The 23,181-nt window shown below is 34.1% G+C and overlaps 1 protein-coding gene across 1 annotated transcript in view; it reads right to left on the bottom strand.

Moving 5' to 3' along the window:
- The window catches only part of Mmp2 (Matrix metalloproteinase 2), a 196,168-nt gene that overhangs the window by 38,587 nt on the left and 134,400 nt on the right, over positions 1-23,181 (bottom strand). The window lies entirely within an intron of this gene.

Raw genomic sequence — 23,181 nt, 5'->3', positions numbered from 1 at the left:
AGGGTAATGGAATATTGATGGCTATTTTGAATAGCTAATTCCTTTTTTATACAAAATTTCACAGTCCCTAAAAATAGTAAAATTGAAAATCTCTGAATTGCTGCAAAAAGTAAATGCACCAACGTTTTGATATGACGAGTGATGCACTGTATGAGTACAAAGAAAATAGGGATAATAATATGCCTAATAAATAATAATTACAAACTTCATAGTGATGAGATGTAGATAAAGAAAATATTCAGAAAGAAAGTGAAGAACTAACAATTTTACACCTCAAATGTACGAATGCCTGAGTTTACAACTACTCTCCACACTTACTACAGGCTTCCTCAAAAATCCTACCCCACCCCCATATTTCACAAACGCCATCAAATATGAAAAAAAGCTTCAAACAAAAGTTGTGGGACATCAAGAGAAACATAAGATGATGGCAACAATTTGACCTTGAATCGTTTGAAGGTCGTGAACTTCAATTTCTTAAATAGAACCCCCATTTTTTATTGCATATTCTTGTAGCCCCGAGACGTTTTCGAAACACTACCTATGTTTGTTTTTTGTGCAAGTTCCCAAGATATGAAGCTTTAAATTTGACACATAAGTGGCGTAAATCTGATCGTGCAACCTTCGTCGTACACCTTGGGTAACGCTGACGATATGTCAACTTTGAAGCTTCATATCTTGGGATGGACACAAAAAATAAACATAGGTAGTGTTTTGAAGAAGTCTCGTGGGAGAATATGCGATAAAAAATGGGGGTTCTATTTAAGAAACTGAAGTTCGAGCTTCAAACGATCCAAGGTCAAATTACTGCCACCATCTTGTATTCTTGATATCCTACAACTTTTGTCTGAAACATTTTTCCGTATCTAAAACCGTTTCCGAAATATAAGGGTGGGCTGGATTTTAGAGGCCCTGTATTTGCAGACGTGAGTGATGGGTTGGTTTGATCAAATTAGAATTTGATCATTGATTATTTGAACAGAAACTATTGCGTATTTTTTAAAGATTATTTTGACTAATTTTGGTAGACGAATCTTCTTCTTGTTAAACCTTCCTAATTCTACTGTCAACAAAGTTGCATGAAAGTACAACTGATCGTGGACAAACAGAAGTTTAGTTCTTTGCTCCTCCACATCGTGAACGTGTTCGTAACTTGATTCCTTCAGGGAAATCACGTCCCCAGTGTCTGTTATATCGTCCATGCAAAGTGTAATTAAGCTTGCTAATTTGTAACAATTACATTCCCTCGCACCGTTGTATCTGTTCGAATTTTCAATTCCAGCAGGTTGTTTTCACTGCGGGAGCATCAGTCACATCAACGAATAGCGGATTACACGCATGAACGGAGTGCTAATTAGCACCTATCCGCGGATTTTCACAGATACCCTTAATTATGCCAATTAATTACCATCCAGCCGTGATGTCTGCTAACAGGTGACGATTCTTTGTCCGGGGAAAGTGAAACATATTCGAGCGGGGACTTGAAAACGCGGCGTTAAGCAGTGTCTCTCAAATGTTTCATCTTCAAATATTCGTATACTACTTTTTTTATTAAAACTGTTCATTTCAGTTCTATCGAAAACTGTTCATTTTTGTTAAAATGATAAAATTGTATAATTGCAATTATAATATTAAAATGATACCGTTAAGTTACACGTTAAGTTAATTGTTAAGTTAAGTACAAATATTATTAAAACGTTTATATTAATTTATTAAGTTTCCATCCACATCCCATGCACTTTGAAGCGCAAACGCCAACGTAATTGATGGAAGGATAGAATACTGAAGACAATGAAGGATAGAAAAGTCGTAAGACAATTTCGCAGAAAAATTATGCATAAAAGTAAGAGAATGTGCGCGTTTCTCGTGCATAATGGATGATCCGCATAGGTGATAAACGGTCTTTGTCAAGAGCAGAGGCGGGCTTTGTCGAAAACAGGATTCTCTCTGATGCTCGGTGCTGTCAGCGACCGGTTCACTCGATCTCTCTGGATTTTCCCTAGTTGACACCGAAGGTACAGAACGTTGAATGCCACTCGGTTTACGGGACGGCTCTCTATAATCTGTCGATCACACGGGTTCCATGGCGTCATGGTTCGAGTGCTTTTTAGCTACGACCTCGAGTGATTGGTCTCGCGATCGAGAGAACGCGAACACCAGCCCAGACAGAGGATTTTCATTCGACAGAGTACCATCGAGCTTCTATGCGAAATAAGAAAAGTTTTACCATTCTTTTTAATCGTAAATTGTCGGGTTTTTTAAACTGATCATTGCTTAAATCAATTTTAATTACATAGGTTAAATTAATTAAGCCAGGTAAATTAATTTTAGGTCTTAACTAATAACTAAATATGTTAACTAATACATTTTAATTAAATAAGTTAACTATAGGTATCAACAAAATAGATTAACTAATAGCTCCTAAGTAAACAGGATAATTAATAAATTTCTATTAAATCAGTTAATTAATAGATTTTAATTAAATAAGTTAACTGTAGGTAGCAATTAAATAGGTTAATTTATAGTACTTTGCTAAACAGGTTAAACTGAATTTCTATAACTTGGTAAAATTAGCAAGAAACATGTAAATAAATAATATTGGTATACTCTCAATAAGAAAAATTTATTATTACATATAGTAGAGTTTATTTTCATTTATACAGGGTGTTTCAAAAGAAGACACTGTTTATGGAATCTTAAGTTGGTCTAACCTTAGTATCAAAAGTTTAAGTTACAGGTACATCACTTACAAAGTTTAAAATAACCTAACCTTAGTTTGAGAAGCTTAAATTGGTCTAACCCTATTTACGAAACACTACATTGACCTAACTTTAGTTTAAAAAGCTTAAATTGTCCTAACCTTAATGTACAAAGCTTAAATTGACCTAACTTTAATGTTAAAAGCTTAAATTGACCTAACCCTACTTTTATTAAGCTTCTGATTCTAAGGTTAGGTCAACTTAAGATTTGTATACTAAGGTTAGGTCAATTTAAGGTTTTATAAACAAGGTTAGTCCAACTTAAGGTTTTATAAACAAGGTTAGTCCAACTTAAGGTTTTATAAACAAGGTTAGTCCGACTTAAGGTTTTAATATCAAGGTTAGGTCAACTTAAGGTTTTGCAAGTAAGGTTTGTCCGACTTGAGATTTTAATACCAAGGTTCGGTCAACTTAAGGTTTTGCAAATGGGTCAGCTGTCTTAATTAAATATGTTCACTAACATATTTTAATTAAATAAGTTAACTTTACGTATCAATTAAATAAGTTAATTGATAGCTCTTTGCTAAACAGGATAAACTGAATTTCTATAATTTGGTAGAATTAACAAGAAACATTTATTAGATAGCATTGATATACTGTTAACAAGGAAAATTTGTTATTACATATAATAGAGTTTATTTTCATTTATACAGGGTGTTTCAAAGGAAGAAATAGAACATAACTAAAGATTGAAAATGTAATAAAGTTTCTGAATAGATCAATGCTGCTGTAAACTCAGTTAAAATCTCTGACCTTACATACCTGAAATTATGTAATTATTGTATAAAAGAAATAACCATAAATTGTCAGACTAACACGAATAAGAGTAAAAAAACATCATACTTTTATCTTACAAAACCAACATTCACTATTTTTCTTATAAAGCTTCAACCATTACAGTAATATTACGCTAATTGAAGGTTCAGATTAAAAACTGTATAATCGCGAGACACATCACAATTATACTAAACGATTCCCAAGTAAATGTACCCAGCGCAAAACACCTGCAAATAAGCGAAAACGAGCAATCGTTTCACGAACGAGAGTATATAATCCTTGTTAATTTCGATCCTTAATGTGCCAGCAATGTTGCTGGTAATATTCTCCATAACACAGCAGCGTAATTGACTGTGTAGGAATGCAGCAGCATGAACCAATGTGCTTATTAATTCAGTATGCTACCCAGTTCGCGATTCGTGACCAGCATACGCTTACTTGTTCATTATGGAGCGACTGTAAAACGGGGATGGGAAATTCTATCATACAAAAAGGAGGAACATAATGTGCTGTACCTTTATTACAGAATATCGTGAATGTTGTACGCGGCCAGCTTTGGATTATGCTCTCAGGGAGATGCGATATAGCAAAGTGCAGAGGGAGACAGCGCGACGAGTTTGAATATTAGCGAGAAGTTTTATGGTGTAAGTTGGATGTAAACGTAATTCTTGATATAACACGAGAACTTGCTTCATAGTTTTCGACGTGAGAATTTCAACGAAAAAGATTAGAACTTCGCACCGTATTGTTCGAATGAGTAATCCTGTTTATGCACAGATATTTCGGTGGAAATTGTGGGTTTGATATACATATGTAAGAAGGCAGAGAAATTATGTGACACCTTACAGGTTGGTGTTAGAGACTTTGTTAAATTTAGTATTTTATAAATTTAATATTAAATAATATTAAGTAAATAAATTTAGTATTAAGTTTCATTGATATTATTAAATTTGTGAGAGTTGTCAAATCAGTGGATTAAGATATAACAAGAATCGATTTTTTTTTAAATTTGTAGCCCCTTCGCGGTCGAAATTCGTTGAAAATGAATACCCAGGCATTCTTTGGAATTCCAATTTGCCCCGACCCGAAAATTAATTTAATCCGTCGCAGAAATCTAAATCGTACCTTCTAACTTGGAGCCCGAATTTTGCATGTAGCCGATATAAATTCTCTGAATGGAGCAGACAAGCATGCGGCACGAGAATTTTGAACGTAACCGTAATTTACGAGAAACCAGCCCGCGATTCTATGGTCCAGATCCATTCGGATACGCATACATTCAAAATTTAACTCGCATGCCCTACTTATTTATTATAATAGCCCACCAAAATGTACGAAAATGCTTTGTTGCAGCGCTTCACCCCAAACTGATTGAAAATGTCCAAATAACAACGTGTATTATGAGGTACAGTGAAATACTCGTATGTGACTGACTACTTCAAAAATGAGCTAAAAATTAAGTTCAGTTGGAAATATGATAATCGTTAAGTGACATTAAAAATAAGGTAACCGTTAAGTTAACTCAGGTATGAGTTAGTTATCAAGTCACCTCAAGAATGAGTTAGCTATCAAGTTACATCAAGAATGAATTAGATATCAAGTTACCTCAAGAATGAGTTAGATATCAAGTTATATCAAGAATGAATTGGGTATCAAGTTACCTCACGAACGAGTTAGCTATCAAATTACATCAAGAATGAGTTAGCTATCAAATTACCTCAAGAATGAGTTAGCGATCAAGTTACATCAAGAAAGAGTTAGATATCAAGTTACCTCAAGAGGGAATTAGCTATCGAATTACCTCAAGTATGAGTTAGCTATCAAGTTAACTGAAAATCTATGTAGTGTTAGTCGAATAATAATTAACAGATGAAGTGTCATTAAACTGTCAGTTAAATGGAGTCATTAATTAAAATTTGCGGTATAAAAGGTGAGAAACAAATTAAATTGACCTAACTTTATTATTAAAACCTTAAATTGACCTAACCTTGATATTAAAACCTTAAATTGCGCTAACCTTGATATTAAAACCTTAAATTGTCCTAACCTTAGTCATAAAACCTTAAATTGACCTAACCTGAGTCATAAAATCTTAAATTGACCTAACCTGAGTCATAAAACCTTAAATTGACCTAACTTTACTCTTAATTAAGCTTGCAACACTAAGGTTAGGATAATTTAAGGTTTTATTATTAAGGTTAGGTCAATTTAAGGTTTTAATACTAAGGTTAGGTCAATTTAAGGTTTTGTGATTAAGGTTATGTCAATTTAAGGTTTTGTGATTAAAGTTAGGTCAATTTAGGGTTTTGATACTTAGGTTAAGTCAATTTAAGGTTTTGTAAATAGGGTTAGTCAACAAAAAGAATTATTTTATCCTCTTGAAAAATTGTAAAACGTTAAATTTGTAAATATGTAAATAATTTGTTAATGCATCTTTAAATCGACTTATTGATAGAGGAACGAAGTATTTAATTTTCGAGACAACCACTTTCTATTGTCGCTAGTAAATAAATCCAACGGTCCAGGACAGGTTACACTGCGTGTCCTGACCTAACCGATCGATGATCCTGTCCAGGACACTTTCCTGACCCAAGAATTAATCTTTCGAACTTGTTCAACCGATATCGGAAAAATTCAGACACGTTCCTGCCACGTGCACTCTGTCTCTCCTTATTTCTTTCCCCGTTTCGCTTCGACTTTACTGTTGCTGAAACTTCGATGGAAAATAATAAAAATGTGGATGTATGCGTGTGTGTACCTGAGTTGGGCATTATTCGTATAAATTTCAGACATAAATCTCGAATAAGAGGAAAATATTTCACTAAAACGTATAATTTTTTGTTCGGACAGAAATATATGTAGAATGATGGATGTAGAATGACGGCATGTAGAAAGTATGTAGAATGTCCTGATGTTGCCTTTTTTGGACGGATTTTTACTCGTACAGATCCTTCACTATAAATTAATGAGATTAATTAAAATACTTCCTTTTGTATAAAAAATATTTTTAAGAAGAAACGAGAGTGAAAGATTTAAATGAGTTACGGAGTTGATTTACAAGTTACGAATTAGTTCATTCTATCTACAACTTTTCTATTTTCTGTGGATTTTATTCACCGCAATGTATAATCTCTGTAATCAAGCGAACGCAAAGATTGCAGAAGCTGGTGAAAAAAAAGAGGATAGGAACCGAGAGGAGAAAATTAATATCGCGGCGTGATGTATTGTTTCATTTTCTACTTTATTTGCTTCGTTCCAGTTCGTACGAGCTCATGAACGCTCGGCCATTTTATTTCACGGCACGATTTCAATTCCGTCTTTCGTTCTTCTCATTATTACTCAACTCCATTCCTTATTCTCTTCTTCCTCGGTGTACGAAATGCAAGAGTACATTAAATGGTTTCTTTATAACTTAAACTGCATGAACTTCTGATGGTTGAGATATAAAAGGCAGGTAGCACAAAACAATTGTATTTTACAGCATTGTAAAAGTATTTTTTAATGAAGGCTTTCATTAGACTCACCCCTGCTTATAAAACCTTAAATTCATTTAACATAAGTATTAAAACCTTAAATTAAACTGATTTTAATATCAAAAGCTTAATATGGCCTGACCTTACTTATGGAATCTTAAATTTATTTAACCTTAGTGTCTAAAGCTTAATGTAGACTAACCTTATTTATAAATCCTTATACTGACCTAACTGTAGTATTAAAACCTTAAGTTGACCTAACCTTAGTCATAAAACCTTAAATTAACCTAACCTTAGTATTAGAACCTTAAATTCACCTAACCTTAATTATAAAACCTCAAATTGACTTAACCTTAGTCATAAAAGCTTAAATTGACCTAACTTTATTTTTAGTTAAGCTTATAATAACAAGGTTAGGTCAATTTAAGGTTTTCATACAAAGGTTAGGTCAATTTAGGGTTTTAATAGTAAGGTTAGGTCAATTTAAGGTCTTGATACTAAGGTTAGGTTAATTTAAGGTTTTATAAGTAGGGTTAGTCTAATTTAAGAATTCATAGTCAAGGTTAGGTTAACTTAAGGTTTTGTAAATAGTACTCCTACTTAAGTTTCTAATGCTGAGATTAGGTCATACTTTCGTTTCTGTAACTGAGGTTAGTCCAACTTAAGGTTTTGATAAAAACGTACACTCAAATCTTTAAACACCTGCCACTACAAATTGCTCAAACAATCGCGATCTTCCACAGAAAATTTTCATGCAAATGATAAAAACGAACATCCTTGCAGCGACATAAAGTTCGAACGGCGTAATAAAAAAGGGCAATATAAAAAGGAGATCGTGATACCCATATGTCATCCACGGTATCGAAAATTCGCGTTTTCTTACGACAGGCAGTTTCCTGGTTACGAATCGCAGTTATGATGGTCGTAACAGTAAAAACGACGATGGTACAGAGAAATTTACGAGTAATCGGGGAAATGACGACATTGAAGCTTACTAACCATAGAATCTTTGATTCTAGCAAGCGAGTCGAGTGATTTTACGGAAACAATCCACCTGGTCGTTGTCACTTCCGTTCACATCATCGAATCACCGTGTTTACGACTTTCGGAAGTGTCCTTTGCCCGGGCAATACTTGTTCCCTCGATATCACGATAATAAGCTACTCGATACGCATGATCTAGGGAGCATGATGTATTCGATGCAACGCGATAGGAAAATTGCGGTTTATGTTCCCGTAACGTGGAACAATTTCGCTACTACGCAAATTCCGATAAACCGTTCTTCCAGTTTCACTTAACTGTTTTGGTACAAGTCCGGAACGGTATCGAGTTTCGGTGATATTGCTCCTGTTTTAGAGGCTAACCGAGTGTTAGTTTCACATTTTCAAACTTTGAAAGTAGGAGACTGTAAATATCGAATTGCGGGGGTCGTATGTTTCCAAACTGACAGATTGCAATTTTTCCAATAGTACAATTTCCAAACTTCTAATTCTCTAAATTCTCAGATTTCCAAATTCCATATTCCCAAATTTCTAATTTGTCAAATTCCATATTCCCAAATTTCTAATTTGTCAAATTCCATATTCCCAAATTTCTAATTTGTCAAATTTCCAAATTCTCAAATTCCAAAATTTTCAAATTCCAAAACACGCAAATTCCAAAGCTCTCAATTTCCAAAATTCTCAAATTCTCAAGTTCGCAAATCCCAAATTCTCAAATTTCCAAATCCCTAAATCCCTAAATCCCCAAATCCCTAAATTCCCAAATTTCTAAAGTCCCAAAATCTGAAATTCCCAATTTTCTGAACTCACATTAAACAAACCTAACCCCACATTTCTTTACCATACCTCCACCCTTCCTTCTTTCCACATCTACACTTCATTATCCTAAATTTTAATTAAAATTCAAAAACATCTGCCGTGCTAATTTCTGTAGCAAGAATTGTATAATTAAAAATAAGCTAATGACAAAAGGAAGTTCATTTTATTTGTGCTACATTGTTTGAAGTAGTCCGCGTTTCTAATTAACAAACTCCGAGCTTCGTTAACAACGGAAACTATCGAAAGAGACGGACGCGTCACGTAATTTTTCCAATCAGGATGAACTCTTAATTAACGTCGATAATCGCTTCTCGTTTGCATTGTTGATCAGCGAACACGAAAACAATTTATTTTGTGCAATAACAATTGCATCTGTTAATGAAACTAAACTTTGAAGACAAGATAGTATAGCAAATTCCCGGTTGTAAAATACAGTACGTGCATATTTGAGTTTGCTCTAAAATTTATCTTGAGAGTGTTAAATTGTGAGTCCACTAGGGAATACCCTTACAAACTTTTACTCTCATGATATTCTTAAAACATGGAAGTGTTACAAATTGTGAGTACATGCGAATAAAACTGCAAAATGTTTTTCGGAATTTCTGCGTTCGATTTTATCGCATGTTAGTAGGTCACAAGTGTACGCGGATCATTTCATCGAGACCTAATTAGAAGAAATCAACGGAAATAACGTCGATGCAGAGAAGATGGCTGAAAGGTTGCGCTCGTCGAAGCGAAGCTGCTTTATGCGTGGTTCTTGTGAATTTCGAAAGGTCGCTTCGCCCTTTCCGTGTACCGGGACCAGGCTGAAAAAGCCAGAAAGCTCAGGCAAACGGCCGCGGGCGATCTACGGATATGCAGTTGTGCAGCTGTGTGGCTTTGAAACTCGACCAAGCCTAGAGGACAATGGCGCAATGCGCTCTTTCGATGAATTGTGGACAAAATATTCTAGTGTCATAATAATCGCTTATTGCATAAAGCATATTTATGGGATAATTAAATAAGAATGAGTTAGTGATTTGACGAGAGTTAGGTAAACAGATTTATACAACTAATGTGTGGTAATTCTGGTACTTTGATAGTTTTAGATTAGGTTAAGCAAGGAGTAACTTTATTTATGAAACCTTAAGTTGATCTAACCTTTATCATAAAACCTTAAATTAACCTAACCTTAGTTTCAGAAGCTTAATTTGGTCTAACCCTATTTACAAAACCTTAAATTGACCTAACTTTAGCTTAAAAAGCTTAAATTTACCTAACCTTAATGTAAAAAGCTTAAATTGACCTAACCCCTCTTTTATTAAGCTTGTGATACTAAGGTTAGGTCAACTTAAGGTTTATATAATAGGGTTAGGTCAACTTAAGGTTTATATAATAAGGTTAGGTAAACTTAAGGTTTGTTTACTAAGGTTAGGTCAACTTAAGATTCTGCAAATAAGATTAGTCCAACTTAAGGTTTTAATACCAGGGTTAGGTCAACTTAAGGTTCTTTAAATGGTGTTAGTGCAACTTAAGGTTTGATATCAAGGTTAGGTCAACTCAAGATTTCACTAATAACATTACTCCACTTTAAGGTTTCAATATTCAGGTAGTTCAACTTAAAGTTTACCTAATTTTCAGATTTATAAATTCCATATCTGCAATTTTAGAATGTCAATATTTGTTCAAACTAACAATCCCTCTTTACGCGCGAGTTCCTTAAAACCTCATCATGCCCCCAATACCTCACTGAACGTCGCACTGTTAATAGTCACCAAAATATGGCGCAATATACAGAAATTTGCATGAGAACGAGATGGATCGAGGTCGAAGGGTTTAAATCTTCGTTCTGAACGCTCACAGAAGCGGGTTGATGGAGAAAATATTCAGAACAGCACGTTTTTTTCTCGTTTCTTTTTTTATCGGCTCGACGGTCGAGGCGACGTGTTTGCCATGGGGATAGGACGATCCATCTATAAGGCAAACAGTCTACGTCGTTTGCACGGCGTGTAATCCTTTTAGCTGATGCTTCAGGCACAGCCTGTTTGCACGATCTCGAAATGTCCTCGTTTAAAAGCAGAATGACATTAATTATCGGGGGGTAACAAGGACTATGGTATAGAGTTTCACTTTTATACCAATGGTGTTGCCGGTAGATGTCATGGAGTATCGAGTTTCGCTCGATTAAAACCGGGCCACAATGTTGCATGACTCAAGTAATTAATTGCTTAATCTTCTGCAGAGGATTTATCCCGCAACTCATTTTCACGGTGTTTTTCGACGTTGTTCACATATGTTACACAATTTTGTGGAGTAGGAGTTACTTGCCGTATTTATGGCTAGTTCGCTACAAATCATTTTACAAACAAATTTATACGATTCATCAAAATAAGGCATAAAGATTGAAGTACTTGATACATTGCCTTTCCGCCACACAAGCTAAATGGCATACTTCTGTTTGAGTTATTAGTTCAAGAAAATAACGACGCTTTAAAAAGTTCGGAAATGCCTGTTCTTTCCACAAATAGTTCGGAAAGTAGCAGAAATTCAGGGAAGTTTGACCAAAAATCCGATAACTCGTTACGAGCAGACCCGATGTCTCTTAGAAAGCACCGTGATGACACTTTAAGTTGGGGGATAATCGTGAAACTGAGGGAACTTTTAACTTTACGAGGTCGCTATTGTTACCGCAGTCTTTCTCTTCTTCGTCATTTTATCTCTTCTTAATTAACAGTCTATTATACTTCTCCAAAGGTACCTTTATACAACGTTGCAATGTTTCTCATTAACGTGTAATGTTGCAAAATTTGAAGAACCCGTATGAACAAAGGGTAAAAGGTAACTACTTGTAAGTCAATTCTGAACCCATCAGAGGTCTATCTTTGACGAACAAAAGGAATGATGGTATCCTCTTCAAAAATTGTTTGAATGTCGTTTATGATCGAACTAAATCCTAATATTGACCTAACCTTAGTATTAAAAGCTTAAGTTGACCTAACCTTAGTATTAAAACCTTAAATTGACCTAACCTTAATTATAAAACCTTAAATTGATCTAACCTTAATCATAAAACCTTAAAATAACCTAACTTTATTCTTAGTTAAGCTTATAATACTAAGGTTAGGTTAACTTAAAGTTTTAATAGTAAGGTTAGTTCAATTTAAGGTTTTAATAATAAGGTTAGGTCAATTTAAGGTTCTAGTAGTAAGGTTAGGTCAATTTAAGGTTTTAGTAGTAAGGTTAGGTCAATTTAAGGTTTTAATAGTAAGGTTAGGTCAATTTAAGGTTTTAGTAGTAAGGTTAGGTCAATTTGAGGTTTTTTAAATAGGGTTATTCAATAAAAATAATTATGGTATCCTTTTGAAAAATTGTTTGGACCAAATTCGAAGAACACAAAACTGCATATTATCTATTCTATAGACTTGAAAATCCACAAATTCAAACAATTAAAGTTTGTACAAATTCACAAAAGCTAAAAAGAGGAATTCTTGTCCACCCACCAATTAACCTCCTCGGAACAAAAATAAAATACCAAGACAATCACATGGTTAACAAGAATTCGACGTTTCAATTCGAAGTTGTACCAAAGTTCGAGCGTTTCGTTCTCAAAAGAAGTTTAATTCTTGCACAAAGTTTCTAACATGATTCGCAACTCTCTTTGTCCCAGAAATTCGAGTAGGAGTCCAGGAGTCCAGAGGCACGCAGCAACCATAAATTCGTCCTTTCGCTAACGGAATTCCATGGCTGGCTTTTCCGACAAAACTGTCCGAACGGCGTTACGTGGAAACTGGTTGAAGCAAAGCGATTTGATCGTGGTAAACGGTGAACTCGGTTTACGGAATCTGGCTGTTTCGGGCTGAAATACGTACGCGATGACCGCGATGAAAATTGAATCGACATCCACACGGTTTCGACCAGTTTAACTGGCCGGAAGACGAACACCGACGCCATCGCGCTTGATTATCTTTCTGTCGATGCACTGCTTTTTTGATCTTTCATTTATTATGTGAGGTCTGTACAGGAAATGTTAAATTGTTCCATAAAATTGTTACATACGTATGTTACATAAAGGAGACTTTATCGATGATTTACAAAAGAAGCTATATGCAACGCACATTATTTCCACAGCCCCAAATTCAGGAAATTATCGAGCACAAATCAATATACCAATACAAAAATTGAATAATATCTTTCGGCTAATAAATGAAGTCAAGCGCATGTTCATGTAACATTAAATTAAATGTTACAGAGAAAATAAAATTCTTTTGTTCAGGTTAGCCTCTTTGTGAAAACGATACGCTTTGTTTCAAGCACTTTCATTTGAAAGAAGAAGCTCTTTTAGATGGCCATTTCCACTGACTTCCTCAGCATAAAAACATTATCAGAGAAATATAAAGAGCCGCTGGTCTCCTTCGTAGAATACTTTCCTGGATATAAATGGATGAATTAAATGTAAGAGAACGTGGCTAACTCTGGAACGTTACGTTGCAACTGGTTAATTTGAATTTAAACGATAATTTTTGTTGTGTGCAAATGTAAGTTGAACGAAGGTATTCTTATTTTTTGGTAGCGAGGTCTAATTACGGTAATTAGTTGGCGAAAATATTAACATTATTTATATATTAACAAATGTGTTAATGTATGAATAATTTCTGGGCAATTGTGAAGGCACCTTAAATTTTACTTATTGTAATAATTAATAAATATTTTTTATGATTATAAGAATCTAAAATGAAAAGAATAAATTCGTACTACTTTATTAATAATTAAATAATTAAATTGCGAATGGTAGTTCAATATTTCTTAATTGCATATTACTGAATTATTAAATTGAAAATAATGATTGAATTCTAATTATGAATTATTGTAATCAGAGTTGGAAGTGATTTTTGGAAGTAAAAAACTTGATTGAAAAATAAATAGAAATCTTTGATTAGACACGGTGAAATTGAAACTTAAATTGTGATTTAATTACGGGAAGTTTTAATTACTTATTGATTGCATGGCAGTCGCGAATAAAAAGAGTCCGCAATTAAAACGCACCTTCAATCCTTAATTTGAGGAATTTTAATTAAAAATTAAATTTGAATTTTTGTTGAAAAAATTATGGAGGTGAAAATTATTAATTAGTTTTTAACTAAAGGAAATTCAACTATGAGCATTAGTTATAATTTAATTTATAATTAATAGAAATTTAATTGAGAATTATAACTTAATTCATCGTTAACAGAAATCAAATTAAGAGATATAATTTCATTGGTAATTAATAGTAATTTAATTTAGGAGTACAATTTAATTCAGGATTAATTACATTAAATTAAATGTTAATTGTTAATCAACCAATAAAGCTTCAATAATGAAAACAAACGCTGAATAAAAGTCAAAAATAATATTTTCAATTAACTATAATATTTTCAAAATAAACAGCAATTCATATTCAAAACGTTGAAAAAGTTTGTTCGTTAGCACGTTCCATAAAAAAAAGATCCCAATTTAATTTTGACGAATAATAGAGAAAAAAAATGTAGTGGTCGTTAACTAAAAATAATAAACGTTCGGGGTAAGCTCGATTCAATGTTTGATGAATCGAACGATAACTTGATCGAGAATGATGGACGTACAATCGGTCGGATAAATGGAACGGATGGACAAGTAGATAAAGTGATCGATGCGTGAATTGATGAACCAACCTAGTGACGGGTCGTTATATACCCGGACACCGATTAGATCTCGAAAAATCGGGAATTAATTTTTTTCTGCCGAAACAATGGCGACGATTTCTCGGTAATTTAGGAGCGAACGATTTTTTATTGCTGCAGGACATTTTAGAATAAGAAATACCAAAAAATTTAGGGATGTTTGTAGATGTTTAATATATGACATATAGGTATATTGCAATATTACTAATTTTATGTTATGATAAATGTAAAAATATATTATTATTATTTATATTTAATTATATCGTTGTATTTATTTTTAGTTTGAAAATATACCATTATAGACTAATAAAATTGCAAAAGATTATAAAATAATTATAAGACATTAACTAAGCAATATATATTATATAATATATTATATAACTCCTTTCTAACAAGTTTTACTATATAAAATTTTAATCAATACACTAAGAGAACATTTTGTTTGAAGTATTATTACCTGCATCCTCCGAAATAAAAGAAAAGTAAAGGAACTGTTCAATCTTCTTCAAGGAATAAGGTTCTCTCTTCGTCTTAATTTTTATAATAGAACAGTAGCGTAGATATACGAGTACATATCAAATTACTGTTCCCATTAAGGTAAATAGACCAAACAGTGACAATGAGAGATTTAAATGCACGTTTTAACATATTTACGTGATAAAATATAATTATTGTGGACATTAATACATGTCAGCAGCTTAACATGATACTGCTTCCTTTGTATAAGTGTTTTTTCTTATAGCATTGGTTGAATATAATAATTACTAACAATATACAATACCTTGTGCAACAAATTTTGGACATTCGATCAAAGTTTGTCTTAAACAGACTTTAGTTATCAAATTAGATATCAAGTTTCTTCAAGAGTGAATTAGCTATCAAGTTACCTTAAGAATGAGATAGACACCAAGTTACTTCAAGAATTAGTTAGCTATCAAGTTACATAAAAACTGAGTTAGCTATCAAGTTACTTCAAGAATGAGTTAGCTATCAAGTTACCTCAAGAATGAGTTAGCTATCAAGTTACATCAAGAATGAATTGGGTATCAAGTTACCTCAAGAATGAGTTAGCTATCAAGTTACATCAAGAATGAATTGGGTATCAAGTTACCTCAAGAATGAGTTAGCTATCAAGTTACATCAAGAATGAATTGGGTATCAAGTTACCTCAAGAATGAAATAGGTATCAAGTTACCTCAAGATGAGTTAGCTTTCAAGTTAACTGAAAACCTTTGTAGTATTACTCGAATAATAATTAACAGATGAAGTGCCATGAAACTGTCAGTTAAAACAGAGTCATTAATTAAAATTTACGATATGAAAGGTGAGAAACAAATTGACCTAACCATGATATTAAAACTTTAAATTGACCTAACCTTAGTCATAAAACCTTAAATTGACCTAACCTCAGTCATAAAACCTTAAATTGACCTAGCCTTAGTTATAAAATCTTAAATTGACCTAACCTTAGTTATAAATCTTAAATTGATCTAACTTCATTCTTCAGTTAAGCTTGTAATACTAACGTTAGGTCAATTTAAGGTTTTAATACTAAGGTTAGGTCAGTATAAGAATTTATAAATAAAGTTAGTCCAAATTAAGCATTTCGCATTAAAGTTAGTCCAAATTAAGGTTTTGACATTAAAGTTAATCCAAATTAAGCTTTCGACAGTAAGGTTAAATAAATTTAAGGTTCCATAAGTAAGTTTAGGCCAAATTAAGCTTTTAATATTAACATCGTAAAAATATATATCTTGTGCATCAATCGTGCATCATTTAACCCCAGTTTGTCTCAAATAAACCTCCTAATTATTTACACGTCCACAACTCGTAAAATGTATCACTGTATCGAACATACAATGCAACGTATCAATTAACAATTCCATCACAAAAGAACGTCAAATAAAGTAGATAAAGTATCAAAAATTGAAACGTAATAATTAATTTAGACAATGAATTACTTTACAATTGTTTGATCTAAACTTTACAACATATTTTTTGCTCTCTATTCATCACAATGATTTGCATACTGCTACATTCACCGTTGGCACCGCTTTTATCCGGTCGATTAAAGTTCCGAAGCTGATAACGAGGCACATGAAGTCTGCCTTGGAACTTGCGCGATTAGTTAGAAGCGGCGTTTTCCGTAATAAGAGTTCGTCGAAAATTACCTTGAGGACGATGAAGATGTCAATGACGTGAAAGAGTTCGGAAGAAGGCTACCGCGAAGTTTTCAACGGCGATAAACGAAGCAGAGAGTGCAGGCGTTTAAGCGATAACTATAAAATTTCACGGCTAGGCTCTATCTGATTATCGACGCTTCGACGAACACATGTTTTAATCACTCTTGCGGGTTTGTTAGTTTAATAGGTTGACGAATTTGGGAAAGGGCACTTGGGAATTTTTATAGTTTGAGATTTGGGGATTTTGTGATTTCAAGATTTGGAGTTTTAGAAATATAGACATTTGGAATTTTTTGTAATTTAGAAATTTAGAAACCTAGAAACTCATATATCTACAAATCCAGAATTCTATAAAACCATAAAATTTATAAATCTATAGGTTTCCAAAAATATGGAAATCAAACTCTTAACCCATCACTACCAATACCCATCACTACTAAATACCCATCACTACCAAATACCCACCACTACTAAATGCCCGTCACTACCAAATACCCATCACTATCAAATACCCATCACTACTAAATGCCCATCACTACCAAATACCCATCACTACTAAATGCCCGTCACTACCAAATACCCATCACTACCAAATGCCCGTCACTACCAAATACTCATTACTACCAAATACCCATTACTACTAAATGCCCATCACTACCAAATACCCATCACTACCAAATATCCATCACTACCAAATACCCATCACTACTAAATGCCCATCACTACCAAATACTCATTACTACCAAATACCCATTACTACTAAATGCCCATCACTACCAAATACCCATCACTGTCAAATACCCATCACTACCAAATACGCATCACTACCAAATACCCATCACTACCAAATACCCATCACTACCAAATACCCATCACTACCAAACACCCATCACTACCACATACCCATCACTACCGAAATCACATTCCAAACAAATTCCCCAACTCACCAAATCCCATCATCCATAATCCGAATATTCGATAACCCACCATTTATCCGCATTACTCGTTTTCAGTTTGCAACCAATACGTCACAACTTCGTAAAAATATAAATCTATCCGTCTCCTCTCCTCAGAAGCTCCATACGTTTCTTCACGGCAGAAAAGCATCTCAACTTTCGAAGGATGGAAGTGGAATGGCGCGTGTTTCAAAGTTCCGACAAACTCGAACGCTGTGCACATGTTTCTCGCTAGGAAATAAACAAGTTTACTCGAAAGAAGGAAAGCTCGATGGAAGAGTGGGTGAAAAGAAACACGTTGTCCAAACGGATAAATTGCCACTTTTCTTTTTCTCGAAAGTAACTAAACCGGTCGATCTTCGCAGTTGTTTCTGATTTCTTTCTTCTTGAATTCACTTTAAAACTTATTTAATTAGGTCAGAAATATTACACCTTTACAGGAAAGCATTTGGACTGCTGACTTGAAAATCTTTTACTTGAAAAGTTTGATGAAATTATCATTTTTTTATTATTAACCTCTTGCTGATTTGTTTGTCAGGTCAGCAAGTACTAATTATAGTTGCAATATTAAAACACATAAAATTGTGATTGGACTTGAAATTGAATTGCAGCTTGCTTTAGGTTTAGTGACATGAAACAACCGATCATACAGTATGTCAAAATAGTAACATACCTTTTTAAATTTAAGGAAAACTAGCGCCATCTATTAAAATATGTTATCTGAAAACAGTACCTCCCCTACAAAACACAACAATCATTATTGGAATCAAGCAACAAATTGTAAATTTATAGCGTTTAATGCGACAGAACCTTTCGTCACCGAATCACAAAATCACAGGCAAGCGCAACAAATTGCTCGCGTTAAATATTGCGAGGATCTTATCAAAATAGCCAGACGAAACTGTACATTCCTGGAATTAATCGTAACTAGTGATGCTTCAAGTATGAACCTCAAAGCGCCAAAGTGCTACGTGGAAATCTCCAGGCTCTCCAAAATAAAAAAAAATTGCGATTCCAGAAGTCCCGGGAGAAGACAATGTTAATTTGCTTTTATGATTCTAAAGGAATAATACTTCAGGAATTCGTTCCACAGAGACAAAATGTTAATGGCGAATATTATCTGGATGTTATGGAACATTTGTGGAAGAGGATCGTTCGTGTGAGGCCCGAATATCAAGCGCTGGAAAGTTGATTTCTGTCGCGTTATTAATTCCACGCGTTGTAATTCCACGCATCGTAATTCCACGTGTTGTAATTCCACGCGTCGTAATTCCATGCGTCGCAATTCCACGCGTTATTAATTTCACGCGTTGTAATTCCACGGACCATAATTCTACGCGTCGTAATTCCACGTGTAGTAATTCCACGCTTCATAATTCCATGCGTCGTAATTCCACGCGTCGCAATTCCACGCGTTATTAATTCCACGCGTTGTAATTACACGCATCATAATTCTACGCGTCGTAACTCCACGTGTAGTAATTCCACGCCTCGTAGTTCCACGCGTCATAGTTCCACGCGTTATTAATTCCATGCGTCGTAATTCCATGCGTCGCAATTCCACGCGTTATTAATTCCACGCGTTGTAATTCCACGCAACATAATTCTACGCGTTGTAATTCCACGTGTAGTAATTCCACGCCTCGTAGTTCCACGCGTTATTAATTCCACGCGTCGTAATTCCACGTACCGCAATTCTCCGGGAAGTTGGTTTCGGTTGCATGATAACGCACCATGTCACAGAACTGTCCGTTCGTGAATTTTTGGCGAAAGAACAAGTCTGTTCCACCATCCTCCAAATTCTAACTTATCTCCATGTGATTACTTCCTTTTTGCAAAACTGAAATTAGCTATAAAAGGAACGTTTTATGACACTGTTACAGGAGATCATTCAACTGAAACCGTAAGTAGAGTGAGCCACTGTGGCGCTATTTAATCTACGATTAAGAGGTTAAGCTCCCAAATTCCTTAATTGCCAAATCCCCAAATTCTCAATTACAAGTTTTCTATAATGACTACCTATAAATATTCTTCATCAAAATAAAGTAAAATCAGAGCCATCAGTCGACGGCTTAAAGTAATGGCGTAGCATCCGCCATCTTCTTTTTTTATCGATACCGAAGCTTGAAAACGTTCGAACGACGGCAGACAGTGTCGCTTAAGCGTCTCGTCGTCTAAACCGAGTTTTTAATCGAGAGCTTAAGTAATCGTAACGGAAGACTCGTCCCCCCGTTTATTTTTTTTTTTTTTTTTGTTCATTCTTCTTCCACTTTTTTAATTCGCATTAAAGCTTAAAAGCGGTTCGGATGAATATTCTTTCTCTTCGAGCTCGTCGGCTTCGACGGGATTGGATTAAACGAGCGGCGGAAAGCATGCGAGGATTACGAAAATCGATTTTCCCCGCGGAACAACGCCCGTTCGAAAACTTTGACTATTAAATTCCACCGGGCGAATAATTAATTTAACGACGACCAGCGACGCGTGCGCCCAGGAAGAGTTTTCGTCCAAGAAAACAAACGCGCGAAATTAACCGAAACTTGCTGAACGTCGAACACTTCAAATGTTACCGAATCTTGGGGAAAACGAATTTGGAGAGAAAGAGAGAGAGAAAACTACTTGAAATGCTAAGAAATTTCAGAACTTTGTAAAATTGCAAATTTTGTATAAAAATAATAAATTTCTTAATTTCTAAGTTACTAGATTTTTGTGGTAGTATTAAAAGCTTAAGTTGCCCTAACCTTAGTATTAAAACCTTAAATTAACCTAACCTTAAGCATAAAACCTTAAAGTGACCTAACCTTAATTATAAAATCTTAAAATGACCTAACCTTAATTATAAAACCTTAAATTGACCTAACTTTATTTTTAGTTAAGCTTATAATACTAAGGTTAGGTCAACTTAAGGTTTTTATACTAAGGTTAGGTCAATTTAAGGGTTTAAGAGTAAGGTTAGGTCAATTGAAGGTTTTTCTACTAAAGTTAGATAAATTTAAGGTTTTGTAAATAGGGTTAGTCTCTTTTAAGGATTTATTGTTAAGGTTAGGTCAACTAAAAGTTTTAATACTAACGTTAGCTCAATTTAGGGTTCTGTAAATAGGGTTAGTTAACAAAAGGAATTAGAGTATTCTCTTGAAAAATTGTTTGGATCAAATTCGAAGAATACAAAACCTTATATTAGCTGTTCTATAAACTTGCCAAATGCACAAACTACCAATTACCAAATTACCAAATACCAAATTGCCAAATACCAAATTGCCAAATACTAAATTGCCAAATACCAAATTGCTAAATATCAAAATTGCCAAATACTGAAATTGCCAAATACTAAAATTGTCAAATGCCAAGATTGCCAAATACTAAAATTGCCAAATACCAAAATTACTAAATATTAAAATTACCAAATACCAACATTCTCAAATCCCAAAATCCCCAAATCCCCAAATCCCCAAATCCCTAAATTTCCAAATATCACACTTGACACACTTGACAATTTCAACCTCACAACCCCATTCCCCAAATTTCACTTATAAATATAAAAAACCTATTAATTTAAAAAAACGTAGAACTACATAAGTTTTCATTTTGAAGATTGTATAATTGACCCACCATATGAATGTCTGTATATTCATATCGCAATGAAAACTTGTTTTCCAAGTTTTACGGAACGATGATTACGCTGATATACGATTTATCCATTCCACACCCGAATGTCTGTCAGAATTCGTAACACGTGTCCCATAAAAAACCACTCCCGAGAATTTATTAATTCATACATATACATAGAAACGGAAACGATACGGTGATACAGCGCAGTTCGCCATGCCAGCGAGATTCGATAAAATCACGCGGCTCGCTGAAAGTTTGTTCCAATATTTGCACGGAATAATTATGTATGCACGTTTCTTGTTTAATAGGAAAACAAAGAAAATTTAAAACAAACTCCAACGCTAGAATAATTGATGATTGGCGAGTATCCGCTGGACTATCTCCAAATACACTGAATGAGTAAACTAATGAAAACATTAACAACTTTTCCTGTTTGTTATTTATTTAAACGTTCATTTTTTTGCATCGGGTTATTATTTTCTGGACGTTGTGATTAATTTTGAGAAAATTTTTAGTTGTAGATTTGGACACATTTTACAGATGTCAAATTTACAAGTTTATAATTGTGGTATTTGGAAATTTTGGCATTTAGAAATTTTGTATTTAGCAATTAGGGATTTGGCCATTTGGGTATTTAGCAATTTTGATATTTGGCAATTTTGGCATTTGGCAATTTTGGTATTTGGCAATTTTAGTATTTGACAATTTTGGTATTTGGCAATTTTGGGATTTGGCAATTTTGGGATTTGGCAATTTTGGGATTTGGCAATTTTGGTATTTGGCCATTTTGGTATTTAGCAATATTGGTATTTGGAAATTTTGGTATTTGGCAATATTGGTATTTGGCAATATTGGTATTTTGCAATTTTGGTATTTGGCAATTTTGGTATTTAGTAATTCTGGTATTTGGCAATTATGGTATTTGACAGCTTTGGGATTTAACAATTTTGGTATTTGACCATTTTGGTATTTGGCAATATTGGTATTTGGAAATTTTGGTATTTGGCAATATTGGTATTTGGCAATATTGATATTTGGCAATTTTGGTATTTGGCAATTTTGGTATTTAGCAATTTTAGTATTTGGCAATTATGGTATTTGACAGCTTTTGGATTTAACAATTTTGGTATTTGACCATTTTGGTTTTTGGAAATTTTGGTATTTGACAATTTCGGTATTTAGCAATTTTGGTATTTGGCAATTATGGTATTTGACAGCTTTCAGATTTAACAATTTTGGTATTTAGAAATTTTGTATTCAGCAATTTTGGGATTTAACATTTTGTATCCTTATATATCGCCACCTCATATATCACAATTTTCCCTGAAGCGAAAACTCGCCATATCAGACTCGAAGTTCCGCAAAAAGCAAAATCAAAGATCAGGTTTCCCCAAAAAGACAAGTTCGATCGGATCGATTCAAAGTGGCCATTACCATTTGTTCCATTTTTCACGTCAGCCTTCGACAAAAGCTACACTTTTAATCGGTTTTGCACCGTGAAAGCTGCGTTTCCGAGGAGGGTTTAGTTAAAACGCGAATGGCTCGAACATTACGAACACCGGTCCGATGGAATCTCGTTCAATTAACGCAATTAACTGTTCACCGATGGCGTATAGACGAGACACTCTCGAGTGCCATGTAAAAACGCGAAATCGGATTAAGCGTCGATGAAAGGACCATTCGGTGAGAGATATTAAAAGTTAGCGACGGTTTTAGTTGGCCGTATCAGACCGAGTTACAAAGTAGCTGTTAAAATGGCCGCCGCAGTTCCGAAGCCGCGGGCATAAAATGACGGGACTTCATAAACTTATATTCGCTTGAAATAACGACACCGTTATGGTATATAGAGATATTTAACGATAGAACTAACCTATGCCGAAACTCAGGGACATTTCCATTATATTTATACCTGATGCAAGTATTTGACAT

This window comes from Megachile rotundata, chromosome 16, assembly GCF_050947335.1.
Source record: "Megachile rotundata isolate GNS110a chromosome 16, iyMegRotu1, whole genome shotgun sequence".
In the NCBI taxonomy this organism is placed as follows: Eukaryota; Metazoa; Arthropoda; class Insecta; order Hymenoptera; family Megachilidae; genus Megachile; species Megachile rotundata.
The sequence above is the reverse complement of the archived record's forward strand: the minus strand, read 5'-3'. Positions and strand labels throughout refer to the sequence as shown.